Below are 19,028 nucleotides of genomic sequence, written 5' to 3' on the forward strand. Positions count from 1 at the left end.
CCCAGAATATTCCTCTACAGCATTCTATGATCAAGCAAATCTCTAAGGCGAGCCCAGATTTAGGAGGAGAAATGCCATCTTTCAGTAGAAGGAGAAGTAAAATAATTTGCACCCATTGTTAATCTATCACAGATGCTATTGACTGAACTTTTTCTAGAAGTCCAATGCCCTGAAAGGTAAAACTATATAAAGAGTAAAATGTGAAACATATAAGAAAACAGAAATCATACCCCAGCTTGCTAGTTTCTCTGAAAAGTTTAAGAACAGGCAAAAAATATTAAAAGTCTGTTTCTAAATCCCAATAGTCTTCAGCTTTATGGATACTAACTAATTCATGAAAGAATCCAGCAACCAAGAAGAATTAAATTTTCCAGGGTCTCATCAGACATCAATATAAAACTGATTTTCTGTCATTAAACTATTTATTGCCTGATTTCCAATGTCTAACTTGTTCCTAAACAGAACTGTAACCAGAATGATTTAAAAGTTGTTTCTCATCTGCTAAGTATTTTTCCATTCATTTGCTGTTCTTTCCCAAATCCACTAGGGAAAAGAAAAAAATGACACCCTAAACTTGAAGATGTCATTTCAATTACCTAAATTGAAGAGGCTGAACCAGGTAATCAAAAGATTCTCTGAACTCCTGCTTTCTTACAACTTCAGCTAACTCCAGCATTATCAAAAATTTTCATCAGACATTAACAGAATTAGAAAGACTAGGTCATGCCCTCCCAATGTGGGACAGGTAGATGCTCAGAGTTACTACTACTATTTGTCTATTTTGTTGTTATAAACATTCACTACCATTGGCCATAAAATTAGAGGTGCATGTGTGTGGTTTATAAAGGTTATAAGTAGTTGAAGATCTACTGGGTCTTTTGTTTGTTTGTTTTGTTTTATTTTGTTTTGTTTTGTTTTTGCTGTACGTGGGCCTCTCACTGTTGTGGCCTCTCCCATTGCAGAGCACAGGCTCCAGACGCGCAGGCTCAGCGGCCATGGCTCACGGGCCCAGCCTCTCCGTGGCATGTGGTATCCTCCCAGACCGGGGCACAAACCCGTGTCCCTTGCATTGGCAGGCGGACTCTCAACCACTGCGCCACCAGGGAAGCCCTACTGGGTCTTCTTTTAATAGATTTGTGAGAGATTCAAGGTGAGGTCATTATCGCAAAGATTTCTTTTGATGTGGGAAAGAAAAAAATGTGGGTGCTTATTCTTTAACTTTGTTAAGTGCAGGAACACAAAACTTGGCCATGTGAAGTTTATGTAGTCACTAGAGGAAGATTCTGTTCAATGTCAGCTTTTTAATAGCAGAAAGGAAATATTTTTCCAAGGAGAAATCACAAGATCTGTTTGGGAGCTCTGGGAGACACCTCACAAGTTCTTTACTACCTAAAAATGTTAGGACTCAAAGGTCTCAGTCCCTTTCCCACTTTTATTATGGATGCATTTTGTTATATAAAAGCATTTAATATTCATCAACTGCCAACTATACCAACTAAGAACCAAGAGAAAGAAAAATATTGTGATACTTTACTGTTGATTTCATTTAAAAGCAGAATTAGCAATACAGAGAATAAGGGAGGAGGGGGGAAGAAGGATGAAAGGGAGGGAGGGACTAAAGAAGAAAGCAAAACTTATCAGAGACCAAACTCAGTGAAAGGTATGGCAAATGAAAGATGGCTTCATAATCTTTGACTTTCTCCTCCATTAACACATGGAGTCTACATCCCTTCTTCCCTTGAATGTGGACTGACCCTCAAATACTTTAAGCAATTGAGTATGATGGCTTCCCTTTTTTTCCTCTTGGGGTCCTGAGGTACCATGAAAGAAGTCCAGGCTAGTCTTCTGGAGACAGAGGTCATGTAGAGGGGAGCTGACGCACCTGATATGTGAGTGGAGAAGCCATCTTGGCTGCCAGCCTGCAGAAGATCCCAGCCCCAGCTGTCCTCTGACTGTAATCCCATGAAAGGTGATAAGCAAGAACTGTCCAGCTTAGTCTATTCAACCCACAGAACCATAAGAGATACTAAAAAAGTATTGTTGAAACCACTAAAATTGAGGGTAGTTTGGTACCCAGCAGTAGATAAGAAAACAAGGCATCTTGTGGGGAAAGAGAGGACATTATATCAAGGGAAAACCATAATTCAAAAAGGCACATGCACCCCAACGTTCATTGCAGCACTATTTACATTAGCCAGGTCATGGAAGCAACCTAAATGCCCATCAACAGACGAATGGATAAAGAAGATGTGGTACATACGTACAATGGAATATTACTCAGCCATAAAAAGGAATGAAACTGGGTCATTTGTAGAGACGTGGATGGACCTAGAGACTGTCATACAGAGTGAAGTAATTCAGAAAGAGAAAAACAAATATATATTAATGCATATATGTGGAATCTAGAAAAATGGTACAAGGTTTGAAAGGCAGACACAAGTAGAGACACAGACGTAGAGAACAAATGTATGGACACCAAGGGGGGAATGGGGGGGCGGGTGTGGTGGAATGAACTAGGAGATTGGGATTGACATATATACACAAATATATATAAAATAGATAACTAATAAGAACCTGCTGTATGAAAAAATAAGTAAAATTAAATTTAAAAAATAAACAACAAAAAAATGAGAGAAAAAGAGTGAAGATGCAGGCTAGCCTTGTCAAAATGTAGCGTCAAGGTCATCTGGAGCCTTTAACTCTTGGATCTTCCTTCTAACTGCAGGTTTCTATCTGAAATGCTTTGAGTAGGTCTTCTTCAATTGCACAATGCAGAGAGAGGACCCAACCAACCAACCAACTGTCCACAAGAGACTGTGACCACCAACAGTGAATAACGTTTTTCTGGCCTCCTTTGGTGAGGCCAAAATGGTTTAGAGATCTTTTCCCCCCTGGTATTTCCCTATACAAGTCTAGTGTGCCCCTGCAAATACACTGATTAAAGTCTCAGGATTCAATTTACATAATTGAGGCAGTCCAGCTAATTTTAGGAAAATTACAACTTTGTGAAAAATAACTGTTATACAGTAACTATGGCAAAGATGTTCTGCTTTGTGTCATACACAATGAAATCAGTAGGTTTAAAAATTAAGAACAAGCGCCTCTAAGCTCTCAATGTCATTTCAAAAGTGAGAGAGAGCTGTTAAGAAACAGCTTTGCATGTTAATCACAGAGCTCGGGAACATTCTGTGTTAAGATATATGATTTTTCAACCTTGTTAAAAGAAATATTGAAAGAGGGAAATTGATTTTTTTCCCCAGAAAATTTGCCTGTCACACTCCAAGATAAGTTACTGTTATGTGTATCCATTAACTAAGTTTATTATATGAAAAGTCACACTCTAGGAAAAAAAAGTTCAGTCAGCATTGACTTCAGCTAGGATTTATACAACCTCTTAATTCAGGGAATCAAGGTTAACTGAGTTGATTCTCATTAATGTGCAATTGAACTAGTTATGGAACAAAGAGCATATGGAATAGTAACAAGTTATAACTGCATTTGGGAAATTGTGTTGGTCGCCTCAGAGAGGGATTCTTGGAAATACTATATTCACATAAAGAGTAAATAAATGTACTGCTATTATATGTGCTGAATGGTAAATTAGCATGCAATGTTTGGTAGAAAATATCAGTGAGAGAATGAGATAATTTTTTAAATTAAAAAAAAACATTTATCTTAAAGGTTTTCAAACTTTTCCCAAGAAGCCCTGTATTCCACTGAGATATTTGGGGATGGAGGAAAAGGGAAAGGAAGTCTGAGTAGGTGGGTTCTACTCCCTAAGTAGCTCCACATCAATCCATCAGCCCTCTCAGCCACAGCTCTGCCTTTATGTGTTTCCTGTACTGAAATTATCATAAAACTGCATTTGAGAAACTAGCTCAGAGCCTAAATAGGGTCTTAGATGAGTTCCCTCAGAAGCTGACCCGGAAGTGATTCCTAAAAAGCACCAGCACATCAGGGGCAAAGTAAGAGGATGGAGGTAAAGAACTGCTGTCTCAAGAAAGTACATTTGGAAGAATTTAGCCTGAACCGATAAGCTTCCAAATGCAAAATCCTGAGTGTGAAGAAAAACCCCGATTCGAGTTTTCAGACCATTTTCCCCCTAAAGATAACAAATATAATCATTTTTTTGGGGGGTGGCATTCTCATGAAGTTTCTGGGGTTTATTCAGGACCAGTAGACTCATAAAGTATTGGTTAATTCACTCCAAATTGAGTTTACTACTAGCTAAAGCCAAACATAATCTCAAATGATATACGATGTCTTTTCACTTGACAACAAATTTTAGTTCAATGATGTGGTTATTTAGAACCATAATTAATTACAGAAGCCAAACTGCAATAGAAACTGAAGATACATATATCTTTAAAAAATACATCTATACATTTCCAGCTCCTTTGAGCCTCTATTTTCATCTTTAAAATAGTGATAATAGAATCTTATAGAATCCTTGCAAAGGTAAGATAATGCATGCAAAATGTTTAGCACAATGCTTAGATGTATGTGTTCAATGTGATAGCTTTTATCAACATCATTATTATTAATCACCATTATTGCAAAAAAATAGAGGAATTGGAGAAAACTGAGCATTAAATGATGATGTAATTTACTCATTTATAAGCATCCCTCAATGGTAAAGAATTAATACTATTCTTAATAAAAAGTCCATAAAATACTATCTTATAGAAATGTACACATTTAGCTTTTGTTTAATTATATTAGGTTCACATTTTCCTTACCCTTTGACATTTTACTTAACCCATGACTGCCACTACCTCTTATCCCTAAGAGGGATACCCAGGAAGGTGAAAAGTCTAAATCAGCAGTCCTCATCAAAGAATAATAGACTATCTAATCTAGGGATGCTTAGCCTCACACAACTTTTAGGAAGTCCCTAAGAATGTGAAATTATGGAAAAAAAATTTGTGTGAAAGTTTATTTACCTGGGAAAAGTGGGTCATTATTGGAGGGTCTATGACTCTCAAAAAAGTTAAGAACCATCGATCCCATCCCTGATTGTACAGTTGAAGAAATAGGACGAAAGAATTGGAGTCACTTACTCAAGGTCATACACTTAGCTAGTGATAGAATTGTGAGTAGGGCTGAAGATGTTCTTATTCCTGGTCCTTGATGATCTGGGCAGAGATTCTGATTTTTTATTTTTTTTGGCCGTGCCACACAGCTTGTAGGGTCTTAGTTCCCCCACCAGGGATTGAACCCTGGCCCTCGGTAGTGAGAGCATGGAGTCCTAACCACTGGACCGCCAGGGAATTCCTGAGATTCTAATGACACTAGATAGAGGATGGTCAAGGAAAAGATGGCAGATCCCAACAGACATGGATCTTGTCAAATTTGCTCGACAGCATAATGGCTCCTTGTCCATGTACGGGAGTGGTCAACCCCAGACCAGATTTCAGTTCCATCATTTTGTTGACTGAATTTGGGCATGTTACTTAATTTATATGAGCCTATATTGCCTCACCTATAATACAGTTATAAAAATTGCCTATAGTCAGGATTTAGTGAGAATTCAATGAAATCATATGCAAAAAGCAACCAGAACAATGCTTGGTAAATAATAAATAGAAGTTATTATTGTGGTTGTTTTACCTCATCTTCCTTTTCTATAAAGTTTCCTTTGCCCCAGCCGACTCAGTTCCTCCAAATTCCTTCTATTCCTTCTTCCTACTAACAGCTACTTTGGGGATATAATTCAATGAGCATTTGTACAACAATGTTTAGAAGACTGATACCTTCTCCTGAAGATCTCTTTTTAACTCATGAAAAATCACCCCAAGCCAAGGCATAAAGCCAGGGATGGAACTGCAGCTTCAACAACAATCTGATGAGAGAGAAATTTATTACTTTATTTTTCAATGGACGAGGAGAATTCCTAAGCTTCCCTTCCAGAAATCACACTTGCTGGTGGATACCTTCTCCCACTACTTGATATGACCATGTGCCCAGCGACAAGTAAAAAGAAGCAGAGCATCCCTGGCCAAAAGCCTTTTCCTGAAATCCCCTTAAAAAACAGGAAGCCTCTGAGCCAGGCTGATGAAATCCATGCCACGGCAGATGCGACTCACATACCTGAATCCTCCCCAGCCTAAATAATTCATTACCGCAGTAAAACAGCAATTCCCTCAGTCAATGCTGAATACCATAGCTATTTGCTCATTGCAAAATATTACCATCTCCAAGAAACAGAAGATGATTTGTCCTCCATATGCTTGCATCCTTGCCCAGTTTGTCTACAAACTGAGATCTCTACTGGTTTTATAATTCCAACCATATTTATTTTAATATTTTTTTGCAAATTCTCCATCTTTTTAGAATTCAAATATAACTGCTGGTATTGGGACAAAAATGGAAAGATTCCTTTTTTTACCCTCTCTTTGGTTTCAGTGTGTATCTGATGTACAGGTATTCTTTACTCTGTAATTCAATGAACAATAAGCAAAAGCCACATGAATTATACGATGGTTCCTAAAAATATGTTAGTAGCAGATTATCAGCTCCTTTTTACAAAAATTCTTATCATGTATGCAGTGTGTTCTTACTCACTAATCCTTCTGAATTCATGGGGCACAAGTTAGCACAACCTTGTAACATATGGCTTTAGGCCTTTATACATAGCTTACCTCTTGCTGATGTTTTTGGAATATAACTAGACCCAGGAGATAAGGGGCAGAGGGAGGAGACGGGGGTTGCTAAGAACTCTTTCTGGATAAAGTATTAACAGAACTAAAGTGCTGCAGTTGGATATAAATCCTCATGTTTCCCCCTCAAGCATTAAACTGTTTGATTTCCCATCTATCCAAGGTTGATTAGTGTTAGGAGACTTATTCGGGGATAATTCAATTGCCAGGTTCAAATGCCTGTGTTACCTAAACTAGTATTTGCACTAGCACTGTTGCCGTCATGAATTTAAAAAAAAAAAAAAAGAGCCTTATCCTCCTCCTTAGGGTAGAAAAGTTCGAAAAGTACTGGGAAGAAGAAGAAGCAGAAATGGCATTATTCCTGGTGTTTTCTACCTTTAAAAGAGAGGCTGTGGACTGCACTGCTTAACAGCCTCCAAAATGAGTATCTGCTGCTTATCACTTTTTAATGCATCTGATGTCTTGGGTATTTTAAATAACAGGAACATTCGCATTATGATCCATCAGACAGCTGGTATGACATGCGAACTAATTTTCTCATTAAAGTACAATCACAAGAAAAGGAAAGCATGATCTACTGGGGCAAACACAAATGCCCTGTTTTCTAGCAATCTCTTAACCAGACAGCATAAGCAATACTCACAGCCCGCAACCCAGAGTCACTGCAAGATTCTACTACTTTTTAAAGTTTAAAACGTGTCCAGTACTTTATCAGATTTAAAAAGAAAATAAAGTACTGACGGGCATTTCTGTCATTGACCTCAGTCTAGTGCATCTCTTGCAGCAGAAGAGGCATTCTTAATTCCCAGGGTGCAAACACCTCCCAAACCCTCCCACACTATCCTGGGCCCCCACTGTTACATCATCAACAGCTTCTTCTCTGCTCCTTCCTTCATCTAAACCTACACAAGGATTCATGTTTCCCATGTCCCTTAACTAAAACCCTTTACCCTTCTCCCTCTCACTTCACTTCACTGCCACATTTCAGTGATTCATCTCTAAATCCAAATGGTTGCACCAGGACTTCCTTGGCGGTCCAGTGGTTGGTTAAGAATCTGTGCTTTCACAGCAGCGGCCGCGGGTTCGATCCCCGGTCTGGAACTAAGATCCCACATGCTGCACAGCATGGCCAGACAAAGAAACAACCAAATGGTTGCGCCATTTCACGTGTTTCCTGCATCTCTAATGTCTTTCCCAGCAACGTCCCCACATTTTTTAACCTGCAGTTGAAGCATCCCCTCACTTACCTGCTGCATACTCACCCTCTGGCTTAGCAGACCCTGGCCCATCCCTCTTTTGTGTCACCACTGTGCTTGGGTAGTGTCCTCATTTTGGCATCACATGGCACATCAAAGGACTGTGACAGAAACTGCTGTCTCCCAATATCCATTCCCCCCCTTTTTTTCCTGCAGAAATGTAACTTGTGGAACTCAAAAGAAGAGAAGGAAGTATTATGTCATGAAGTGAATAAGTGAAGAGAAATAGATCTAAGAATAATATCCTTTAATAAATTAGAGGTGAAAAGAACAAGTGCTGCATCTTTTGGAACTAAAGAGTGAGGAGATACTCCTGGAAGGCTAAGAGAATGAGAAGAGGGTGAAATGGGGAAATAACTCAGAAACTGAGGAAAGATTATTTTTTCACACTTGAAATGAAATTAATTATACTAACAAATTCCAGGATATCTAACCTTCTTTGTATTCCCAGATGTGACTGACTTCATTGCTCTGTACTGTTCTTTTAGTAAATACATTCCTTTAAAAGATAAGTGGATAGGACTTCCCTGGTGGCGCAGTGGTTAAGAATCCACCTGCCAATGCAGGGGACGTGGGTTCGAGCCCTGGTCCGGGAAGATCCCACATGCCATGGAGCAACTAAGCCCGAGCGCCACAACTACTGAGCCTGCACTCTAGAACCTGTGAGCCACAACTACTGAGCCTGCGAGCCACAACTACTGAGCTCGTGTGCCACACCTACTGAAGCCCGCGTGCCTAGAGCCCATGCTCCACAACAAGAGAAGCCACCGCAGTGAGAAGCCTGTGCACCACAAGGAAGAGTAGCCCCCACTACTCGCCACAACTAGAGAAAGCCCGTGCGCAGCAATGAAGACCCAATGCAGCCAAAAATAAATAAATAAATGTAGAAATATATATATATATATATATATAAGTGGATGTAATTTGTGCCGAGTCTTTTCTTTAGAATTTTTACTGCAGCATCCTAAGTGAGACTGTCCTTTGTTTTGCTGTTTTTGTTAGGTTCTGGTTTAGTGCTAGGCTTCTTTCATAAAATATGTTGTTTGAAGTCTTCCTCATTTTTCTGTGTTCTAAAATGGTTTAAATTTTTGTCCTTCAATGACAATGAACTTGTCTATGCAATTGTTTGAGACTGTCATCTTTGGGGAGGTTCTTGAACTCTCTTCTTCCTTTTAGGGTTATTGATCTATTCAGAGTTTTGACCCTTCCTTGAATCAAGTTTGAGAAATTTCATTATCCTAGAAATTCATCAAATGTATAAAGACTTGCAAATTTCTTAACAAATAGTGTGTATACATAAAATCAGTTGTAAAAATGTTTAAATCCCATATGCTAACACATATATATGGAATCTAAAAAAAAAAAAAAAAAAGCTTCTGATAAACCTAGGAGCAGGACAGGAATAAAGATGCAGACGTAGAGAATGGACTTGAGGACACGGGGAGGGGGAATGGTAAGCTGTGACGAAGTGACAGAGTGGCATGGGCATATATACACTACCAAACGTAAAATAGATAGCTAGTGGGAAGCAGCCGCATAGCACAGGGAGATCAGCTTGGTGCTTTGTGACCACCTAGAGGGGTGGGATAGGGAGGGTGGCAGGGAGACGCAAGAGGGAGGGGATATGGGAACATATGTACACATATAGCTGATTCACTTTGTTATGCAGCAGAAACTAACACAACAGTGTAAAGCAATTATACTCCAATGAAGATGTTTAAATAAATAAATAAATAAATGAAATATTTAATTTCCTGGCTATTTATAGTTGTAGTCCATGATGAAGCTTAATGCTGTTTTTTGTTGTTTTTTTTTCCTCATTATTTTATCTCCTTTCCATTCTGGCCACATGATAATCTTTCAGCCCAGGGCCTTTGTACTTGTTACTCCAGTGAGTTCAGCCCAACACTTTTCATGAACTCTCTAACTAGTTCAATTCCTCCTGTTTGGCACTATAACATCACGTATCAGTTAAAAATTACTTTTAGTTGTGATTATTTGATTAACTATGTCTTCACTATAGAGACTATATCGTGTATTATTCTTTTCTAGGTAACTTTTTTTTTCTGGATGGCTGCTTACAGCAATATTCTTTATCATTAAAGATTTAAATGTTTAGTATCATGTATTTAAAGGTCAATTTCTTTTCACAATTTTGACTGGAAGATAGTGAGCTATTTTACATCCACATGCACAGTTATTTTTTTCTTTAAATTAAAAAAATGTGTAAAATGATCCCTTTAAGTATTTTTCTATTCACTTGTTCTTTCCTCTATATGTGGAACACCAATTATTTATTAAAGCATTTTTATTCTCTTTCATTGACTTCCACATTGTGGGAGCACTTTTCAATTTTATCAACTGAGTCAGTAATCTGGTCTTCCGCTGTTTGCTGCATCGGGGTGAATTCTAACTCTGCCATTTTATTATTAATTCTTTTTACAGTCCTTACTTATATAATACATCTCCTTTTTATCAGCTCACGTTATTACCTTTTATCTTTTTATAGATTGTCCTCTTTTTTGTTTAATCTAATTCCACTTTTATCTACAGCCAAGTTTCTCAACCTCAACAACGACATTTTTTTTTAATAAATAAATTTATTTATTTATTTTTGGCTGCACTGGGTTGTCATTGCTGCACGTGGGCTTTCTCTAGTTGCGGCCAGCAGGGGCTACTCTTTGTTGCAGTGTGTCGGCTTCACATTTGTGGTGGCTTCTCTTGTTGCAGAGCATGGGCTCTAGGCACATGGGCTTCAGTAGTTGTGGCACGCGGGCTCAGTAGTTGTGGCTTGCAGGCTCTAGAGCGCAGGCTCAGTAGTTGTGACACATGGGCTTAGTTACTCCATGGCACGTGGGATCTTCCCAGACCAGGTCTCAAACCCATGTTCCCTGCACTGGCAGGTGGATTCTTAACCACTGCACCACCAGGGAAGTCCCTGTCTTGTGCTCTTTTAAGTCACCAATTTAAAAAGATTTTTCTGGATACTAGATAATGTGCAGAGGTATGATTTTACTCTGAAACTTCTGAAACATCCACTTTTTTCTTGTTTCTCAAAGCCTATGCAACAAAATCTAACTCATTCTTTGTAATAGCCTCACAATATTGCTTAGTATGGATGTGCCATATTATAATCTCTCTTTTAAATTCTCATACTAATGCATTTCAGGTTATCTATAGGGCTTGTTTGTGTTGGTTTGGTTTGGTTTGGGTTTTTTGCCCCTTCAAACAACGCTGTAATAAAACTTCTTGTGGGAGCTTTAGATAGAATACATTCTATCCTTTTCCTTTGCCTATTTTGACAGTTTAAAAGTTGCTTCTGCATTGTATGGTTCTGTTTTGCAACACGTCTAAACATCTTTTCATATGTTTACTCCTCAGTTTTCTTCTTCATGAGTTGTTTGTTCATATTATTTTCTTTCTTTTTTTTTTTCTCGGATATTTGTAGGAATTATCTGGACATTAGAAATATTAACTCCTTGTTTGTTACAAATATTGCAAATATTTCCTCCAGCCTATAAATGGTCTCAATTCTTTCTTATGTTGTTTTCTAATAAGAAAATTTTTATTAATATGTAGTCAAATTTGCCAATCCTTTTCTGTGTAGTTCTGGGTTTCCCAGCTCATTCAGAATATCTCTCCCACTCTAAGTTTATAAAAACATTTTTTTCCTAAAGTGTTGAATGATTTTATTGTTTTACTTTTTATATTTGGTTCTTTAATTAATCTGGAATATATTTAAAATAAGCTATAAGGTAGAAATCCAACATTGTTCTATCATTTTGGACTGAATTTAAAAGGCATCCTTGTCATATATTAAGGCCTCATCCTGTTTAGATCTATTCCCAGGTTCCCTTCTCTGTTCCAATGATCTATTCTTCTGTTCTTATCCAACCATTAGACTATTTTGATTTTAGGAAATTATGCAAAAACTTAACATATCATATTTTGCATATTTATTCTTTCATATGAATTTTAAAATGGTGTTTTCTAATTTGAAAAAAATTGAGATTCTGAATGAAATTGCATTAACGATGTGTAATTTGAGAATAAATTACAATTTTATGATATTTTATTTTCCTATCTGGGAATGACTCCCCAAGATTTATTTTTTTGTACAGTCAAATGTATTATTTAAATATTGATTACATGAAACATATTATTTTGTAACTTGCTTTTTTTCATTAAACAGCATATTCTAAATACTTTTCATGTCACTGAATATTTTTAAACAATTATACAGCCTTCAGCGTATTAAAATATCAGGATATGTTCTCATGATATAAAAGACTTCATTGAATCTCTGTTTTCATTTTGTTTTTATAAATAGCATTATATTTTCTTATTATTATAGCTAACAGTGCACATTGAACAACCTTATAGATAAACCTCTGCTCACATCTATGATTTATTTTTATAACAAAAAGCAAGTCGTGTTCAACACAGAAACCATGAAAAGCACAGAAAATCCCAATGGAAGAAAAAAAATCTCCAAAGTTTAGCTGGGAACCCATCTTCTAAAGATAATTGCATAATGAGGATCTGTTGTTTGTCTTTTTAGTATTCTCTCCCTTCTCTCTCCATCTGCGTGTGTGTAGAGTTATAAAAACAATATTGAATTGCATACAGGATAGCTTTTTGTTTTTTTTTACCTTATATTGTGAATGTGTCAATCTGTTTCCCATTATGTCTGTGTTAATGTTCATGTCTTATGTGCCCCCAATTATCTCAGCCCCAACTGTCCCCTGATCCTTAATGCCCTGCTCAGTCTCAGCCACTGCATTGGTAAATGACTCTATGGGGACCAACCAGCTACATGCCCAGAGTCTCTGGCTCCTCCCACCATTTCCAAACTTGTATAAAGCACACGAAGTTCATGGAGTCTGGCTTCCCTGTTGGCTGAAGAAAGAGTCAAGGACACAACCCAGAAGTTTAGGAAAGTTAACTCCCTGACCAATGACCTTCGACCATGGGTAAAAGGGAGACTGATTGGGGTCAAGAGAGAAATTCTTTCTCAAATCTGAAGGCAAGCCATGGCTAGTGCAGGAAAGTCACTTTACATTTGCTTCTTATCCTTCTTTGCCTCACTCCTTTTTGCCTCAGGCTTGCTGCCCTGGAAGTACACCTTTCAATAAGGATTAGCACTTGAACCTGGTCTCAGTATCTCTTTTCTATGGACCCCAGGCAAAGCACCAGGATAATATTGTATCATAAGGATATTATAACTTAGTAATTAATCTTCCACTGATAAACATTCAGGTGTTTCCAAATATTGCTTATTACAAATAATGCTGTTATACTTACACAAATATATTTACACATAACTCTGATTATTTTCTTTTTTTTTTTAAACATTATTCTTTTTTTTTTTTTTAGATGTTGGGGGTAGGAGTTTATTAATTTATTTTTGCTGTGTTGGGTCTTCGTTTCTGTGTGACGGCTTTCTCCAGTTGTGGCAAGCGGGGGCCACTCTTCATAGCGGTGCGCGGGCCTCTCACTATCGCAGCCTCTCTTGTTGCAGAGCACAGGCTCCAGATGCGCAGGCTCAGTAGTTGTGGCTCACGGGCCTAGTTGCTCCGCGGCATGTGGGATCCTCCCAGACCAGGGCTCGAACCTGTGTCCCCTGCATTAGCAGGCAGATTCTCAACCACTGCGCCACCAGGGAAGCCCCTGATTATTTTCTAAGGATAAATTAATAGACATAGAACTTCTGGAAAGTGGTATAAGCATTTTGAAGGATAAAGAAACTTTTTAAAAGTCACATTTAAGTTCTTTGACTCTAGACTGAATGAGTCAGCAAGGAAATTAGCTGGGAATTGCTGTATACACAATTTGAAATGGGAATATTTTTCAGTTTAATGTGTTAACATTTAGAAACTATACAGTCAGTTCTGAGATCATTCTCTAGCTCCTGCCTCATTAAGAAATGGGAAATGAGTTGTAATGTCTCTAAGAGTCTCCAATATGTTCAGTGGGGTTTCTGCATTTTCCAGATAGCCCACATCTTATTTGTACAGGTATACTTTCTTCTTTCAGGAATCTTGTTTTCTTTAAGCACATAGCTTTTGCTTATGTACTTGTCTCATTTATACTTCTGAATCTTTTTGGAATACGTTCAGAAAACAACAACAGCAAATGAGTTTTGCTTCTTTCCAATATACACAGAAAAATCCTAGATGCTACCCTACCTAGTTCATGAGAATATTTGTCTGATATTGTAGCTTATTATTTCTCCATAACTCTTTTCTAAGAGGGTACAGAGTGATAACAAGGGTCCAAAAATTTACATGTGCCCTCACCACTGTCCATGATAGGCTGAATCAATAACACACATATGCCATTTGGTGCCATTCTGATATGTATTTTCTCAGAGGATGTTTACTAAAAGTATCATTATGCAGGAAGGTATATGAAGTTTGAGAAGTTTGAGTATCCTCATATTTGAAGACAAGAAACCACTATTCTAACTCCAGCCCTGGGTTTCATGTTTGCAAGATTTCAAATTCCACCTGTGAACAGCATCCTGCATGTTGTGGCAAAGTGGGGGAAATTTTTTAAAACTTTTTTGATCAGGATGTTTGCTTTCTCCTTGAATTCACAACTGGAAAGCACATGCCCCAAAGCACTTTACTAGTGCATATCTATCCTGTGTACCCCAAGTACCATTCAGTGGTTATAAGTTGAGCTCCAGCGTCAAAATCCTTGTGTTCAAATTCTGGCCCCATCACTATGTGGCTTTGGCAAATTGCCTAGCATTGCTATTTTCTCATCTTCTCTTCTATAAAATTGGGATAATAGCCATATCTATTTCATTGAATTAATATGAGAATTGAATGTGTTAATATATGTGACTCAGAAGAGCGCCTGGCACACGGTATGCATAGAGTAAAATAAAAACTATAATAAAAATAAATTATTATTTAATAATTTTATGCCCAATATTATATTGATAACCTGGATAATACTGACTTAAATTATGTGAACTTATACCTCCTCCCATATTTCAAAAGACTTCCAAGGAAAAAGGTAAGAGAGGAAAAGCATTCACACTAATTCAGTACCTAACATGTTCCAAACACCCCACTATTACGCAGGGCTCTTCCTAAGTCTGTTCATTTTGAATATGCCACGTGGTATCATATTATTATATATTTAGGAAAATGCATCCATATTCCACGTTATCTCATTTTTTGGCATTTAAAAGATTAACAGGACTTATATAATTGTGGCCTTGAAATCAGTCTCAATGTCAATTTTCTAGTTTTTCAATTTATAACTTAAAAAGAAAAAATATTTTACATGTCAATCATCTTAAAAGGCCCTTACAAATTATATAGGTTGTAGGCACTCTATCTACAGTATCTAATAGATAATTTGGCCCTCTTTCACACATCTCATCTTTACAGCCAAAATAAAAATGCCTGTTCTGTTGATGAGGAAACTGAGGCTTAGAGAGCTTAGGAATCTTTACCAACTCCACCATGGAAAAGCATTAAACCTAGAGCTGGCCAAGATCAGAAGCACTTTCTCCATCTCCCGTGGCCTCCAGAGTTCTCATCTTTCTCAGCTCACGGTGGGACACAGGGCTCTGCTTGGGCCCCTAGAACTAAACACAAAGACCTCAGGGTTCCTTCTCCCCAAGAATGCAGCCCTGAAACAGAACACTCCAGTTCTAAATGCTTTTTGGCAGAAGGCCCAGGTTTCTGTAGCTTCATTTATTCTCTTGTCAGGCTGTCCATCAAGAATTAAAACTCCATGACTTCATGTGGCTGAAGCCCCAAACTCTTAACATTTCATTTTATCTTTGGTTTCAACACCCTTTTGTTTCTGTTCTTATCCATTAGATGTGTGTTTTACGTCTTGTTCTTTAAGTTTTAAATCCCTTTTCCCTCTTGATATCTTTTCCAGCTATTGGTCAGCCTGGCAATGAGAAATAGCCACATCTCTGAGTTGTTTGAAACAAATTCTGAAATCTGAGCCTATGGCCTGGGAATTGCACAGATAAAAGTCATGTGTTACCAGTATCAAAATATATCCTGATGAAATGTGTGGCACCTATATTTTGGTTGTCTGCCAACTTTTTCTAATGTAGTAAAACTATGTCTCTTAGCTCTATAAAATGTTTAACCTGGAAAGTTTATATTATATGCAGAGAGAGGCTATGGGTGATCCACAAATTCATTGATGCAACATAATTTTAGCCATCAAAGATTTGGATAGGTCTAGGTATATAATAACAACTAATACTTCTCAAGGACTTTACAATGCCAAGCATAATTCAAAGTACTTTGCATGTTAGTCCTCTAAACAAAGCTAGGAAGTCTAATCCCCATGTTAGAGAGGAAACTGAGGCATAGAGGGATGAAGTAAGCTGTCTAAAGTCCCAAAGCTAGTAGGTGGTAAAGCAGAAATGTGAATCCAGGAAGTCCAGCACCAGCACTCACAGCCTTAAGCACTACAATAGTATCTGTCCCATCCAGAGGGGATTTTAAGGGAGGAAAGACCCATGTGAAAGAGATGCTGATATAATGATGGAGGGGAAAATAGAGAAGAAAGCATTTCTTCTTCTGCCACCCAAGTCTCTGGACTCATTTCCGAGCCTACAGCAAAAACTGTAGGAACATTCTCCTGAGGGATTCCGTGTGACTTCAGAGATAAATTATTCTATTTGAAGGCAGAAGAAGAGATAGAGAAGATGTTTCTCCAGTTAGGGGCAGAAAATAAATAATGACATTTGGTGGCATACAGAGCACTAGGACACAGAATCCTTTGTATAGATACTGGAATTTTCATACATATACCATGAGCAATGGCAGCCTTGGTCATGATCAAGCAACCTCCAGAGAGAGTACATCAAATTTGGGTATCAGAGCAAAAAAAGAATTAAGTATCCTATGCTACCTGGAGACCAGAACTGCCAGACTGATGTGAGCACAGTGACTTGAACAGCAGGTGCCATGTGAGCCGTTATGGACTTGAGTCAGTGAACTTTAGATTATTATCCCTATGTAATCCATATATAAACAAAGGCTTGGGGAAACTCAGAGTACTCATAAATAATTTCACTTATATCACACAACTAGGGACAATTTTACCAGGACAAAAATATAAATTATAACCATGAGCATACTATATTAAAAAAATAGCCAAAATAAAGATTTAGAAGTAAGGATAATAGGTTGTTTTCATTTGTTTCCATTTTTTCACTGTTGTTTTGTCTCTTAATAAGTGCTTTGTCATTAACTAGGACTTCTTAGAAGACACCGAAGGCTTGATAAAATTATGAGTATAGAAACACTGAAGGAAAAAGGAAGGACCAATTCATAGAACGCCAGGATAACCCGGTATATCAACTGGGAACCACTACATTAGACCATCTAAAGTTGGGGAGGGAGGAGATTTTGTTAGTTTTCTGGTTCAGATCTTAGAATGATTTCTATACCAACTTATCAAATTCCTGAAAGGAATACATGAAAAAGCAGTTAAGAAATGGTTGGAAAATGTGACCCATAGTACAAATGCTAAGCATTAAATTATAGTATGACAGAAAAATTAGAAAGGAAAAGAAGAGAGTATCCATATATTTAATTAATTGAGCACATTTGAGAGGCATGGGCAGGAGAAACAAGACCAGCAACTAGACCTCAAATTCTCCTAGACATATAACATAATGTATTGGTCTTATAGACAGACCCAACAACAAGTGAATCATTAGAGTTAAAGTTCCACCATAAGAAATTACAGTAGGCCCATCTGTGAAATCAATACAGAAAAATCAAAAGAAACAGTAGACATAACATCATAACATATCTTTTGTTTTGTAAAAATCCTTAGTAATTGAATCCTGGTAATTACTATGTCTCAAGATACCTTTTGCATCTTGCAGGATATTTTATCTGGAAGTCCCAATGATAAAGGCAAATGGCTCTTCTCTCACCCCTCCCACCATAGTCTTAATTCAAAACTGGACAAGAGCAGTACAATTTTGTCATGTTGCATACTAGACTTTCTTGGAAAGATTATTTTAATGGAGAATTGGATACATTAAAAATAATACCGACATTCATATAGGTATTATTCTCATTGTGGTGGCTTCTCTTGTTGTGGAGCACAGGCTCTAGGCACACAGGCTTCAGTAGTTGCAGCACACAGGCTCAGTAGTTGTGGCTCACAGGCCCTAGAGTGCTGTCTGAGTAGTTGTGGCTCAGGGGCTTAGTTGCTCCGAGGCATTTGGGATCTTCCCAGACCAGGGCTCAAACCCACGTCACCTACATTGGCAGGCAGATTCTTAACCACTGCACCACCAAGGAAGTTCCTGGTTGGAGCATTTAATCCATTCACATTTAAGGGAATTATTGATATATATGTTCCTATTACCATTTTCTTAACTGTTTTGGGTTTGTTTTTGTAGGTCCTTTTCTTCTCTTATGTTTCCCAGTAGAGAAGTAGAGAAGTTCCTTTAGCATTTGTTGTAAAACTGGTTTGGTGGTGCTGAATTCACTTAGCTCTTGCTTGTCTGTAAAGCTTTTGATTTCTCCATCGAATGTGAATGAGATCCTTGCCAGGTAGAGTAATCTTGGTTGTAGGTTCTTCCCTTTCATCACTTTAAATATATCATGCCACTCCCTTCTGGCTTGTAGAGTTTCTGCTGAGAAATCAGCTGTTAACCTTATGGGAGTTCCCTTGTATATTATTTGTCATTTTTCCCTTGTTGCTTTCAATAATTTTTCTTCATCTTTAATTTTTGTCAATTTGATTACTATGTGTCTCGGCATGTTTCTCCTTGGGTTTACTCTGCCTGGGATTCTCTGCACTTCCTGGACTTGGGTGGTTATTTCCTTTCCCATGTTAGGGAAGTTTTTGACTATAATCTCTTCAAATATTTTCTCGGGTCCTTTCTCTCTCTCTTCTCCATCTGGGACCCCTATAATGTGAATGTTGGTGCATTTAACGTTGTCCCAGAGGTCTCTTAGGCTATCTTCATTTCTTTTCATTCTTTTTTCTTTATTCTGTTCCACAGCAGTGAATTCTACCATTCTGCCTTGCAGGTCACTTACCCGTTCTTCTGCTTCAGTTATTCTGCTATTGATTGCTTCTAGTGTATTTTTCATTT

This window comes from Delphinapterus leucas, chromosome 7, assembly GCF_059928025.1.
Source record: "Delphinapterus leucas isolate spDelLeu-1000000601 "Yukka" chromosome 7, BTC_Dleu_Yukka2, whole genome shotgun sequence".
Classification (NCBI taxonomy): Eukaryota; Metazoa; Chordata; class Mammalia; order Artiodactyla; family Monodontidae; genus Delphinapterus; species Delphinapterus leucas.